This window comes from Danio rerio, chromosome 2, assembly GCF_052040795.2.
Source record: "Danio rerio strain M-AB ecotype USA chromosome 2, GRCz13ab, whole genome shotgun sequence".
In the NCBI taxonomy this organism is placed as follows: Eukaryota; Metazoa; Chordata; class Actinopteri; order Cypriniformes; family Danionidae; genus Danio; species Danio rerio.
This window is the reverse complement of record NC_141022.1, coordinates 34,432,836-34,434,826: the sequence shown is the minus strand read 5'-3', so window position 1 is coordinate 34,434,826 and position 1,991 is coordinate 34,432,836. Positions and strand designations below refer to the sequence as shown.

The 1,991-nt window shown below is 37.3% G+C and overlaps 1 long non-coding RNA gene across 1 annotated transcript; it reads left to right on the top strand.

The window, feature by feature from the left end:
• Positions 1 to 353: 353 nt before the first annotated feature.
• On the top strand, positions 354 to 1,991 carry LOC137487471 (uncharacterized). The gene is made up of 2 exons (XR_015478641.1): positions 354 to 484; positions 836 to 1,991. It is a non-coding gene; the product is annotated as an uncharacterized LOC137487471 (long non-coding RNA).

Sequence of the window (1,991 nt, the reverse complement as noted above, 5' to 3'; positions counted from 1 at the left end):
ATTTTCATTTCATACAATTTAGATAGAGCTAGTTATCTCTGTGTTATCCTAGAGTTTTGTACTTTGGAAGCATCACAAAACCCATAGATATTGAGATGTTTAAATGTAATATAGGCATGTAATAAAACGACATGTACAATTAAAGAGTTAATTAAGGTGATGATCATACTTAACTTGAACTAGTTCTGATACTTTCTATCTTAATCCAACAACTGTTGTTTTACTACACTGTAAAAAGTTCTTCAAGGGTGTTGTCCATAGGAATTAATTTTAAAAAGTATATTTCTTCCAATAAATTGATTACCTTTCCATTTTGAATTAATTACGTTTGTAGTTATATTGCCTGCAATATTCAGTTTTTTCATTATTCACTTACCAACTATAGGATTCAAGTACCTCTGTGGTGAGGAAGAGAGACGTGGCTCTGAGATGCCTCATTGAATACATGGGAGAGAGTGGGCAAAAGCTGATCTCTGACTACTATGTAAGTATTGTTTAAAAAGCATAGTTTGACTTTTTTGGGAAAGGCACACATTCCTCAGATATCAATCTTATGTCTGACTGAATTATAGTACAAAGATGGAGCTCTGTCAAACATTCGAAACACGCCTACAAACACCTAAATGAATATGCAGGAACCAGGGTCCCAAGTTAACCTTTTGGACTTTTAGTTGCTTGTAGACTTGATTTAAAAAATAATGTCATTTTTAACTGCAGTTTCACAAAAATAAAATCCTTGTTTTACATTATGCAAAAATCATAATCATCTGACAATATAACTGTCAGAATGGCTTTTTCAGTTTTGCCACTTATTGTTCTGTTTATTCTCATACAGGGAAAAACAGAGAGCAGTGTCTATGAAGACTTGAAAATGCGCAATATGCAGATATATGTCTGCCGTGTTCCAGATGTGGTGGGCATCATCATTGAGGGCATCCCTGTACTTACTCGTCTTGGAAACCACGCCAGGGCTATGAACTTACAGTATCCACCACAACTCAGCAAAACATTTCAGGTGTTTCAAAGACATTTTGTGGGACTTGACACACTGCGTCCAAAGTCTTCCTCCTGATTCATGACACAAAAACTTCTGAGTTAGTTAATTAGTTGCCGCTCAGAGGTTCTGTTTCTTTGCTTCACCACTTTTGTTCAATGGACAGTTTGACTTGGAACAATGTGGTAGTCACGCACCGACTTCTTCAGTTTCTGGATAAGTCTGCAGCAAATATGGGCATTTGATTTGCTTTTGTATATATGGGGCAAAGTTTGTTTTGTTATGTCAAATGCTGAGATCAGAGGCACTTTATTTTTTTTATTTCAATGTTGTAGTACATATGAAAATGTACTGTACTGTGTACACAACAGGCATCAGTTGGACACCTCAAACCACCATGAGGATCCACACACACACACACAAACACACACACTCTCAGTTTTAATGGATAAAGTTTAGAAGGGATACAGCTGCAGATACTCGCATCATTCATTCATTTTCCTTCAGCTTAGTCCTTCATTTATCAGGGGTTGCCACAGCGAAATGAGCCACCAACTACTCTGGCATATGTTTTACACAGTGGATGCCCTTCCAGCTGCAACCCAGTACTGGGAGACACCCATACACACTTATATACTATGGCCAATTTAGTTCATCAATTCCCCTATCGCACCTGGAGGAAACCCATGCCAACATGGGGAGAACATGCAAACTCCAAACAGAAACACCAACTGACCCAGTCGGGACTCAAACCAGCAACCTTCCAAGGCCACAATGCTAACCACTGAGCCAACTTGCATAAATATAGCATCATTTTTGTGACATTGTACAACAATTATATGTATATATTTACCGTACTGTGAGGGTTGGGCTTAAGTTTGGGGTAGACCTTAATAAAATACTGTTTACTGGGTAATTTAATAAATGATACGAGTATATTACTGCTTTTACACTGTGAAGGTTGGGGTAGATGTTAATAAAATGTATTTAATTCAAA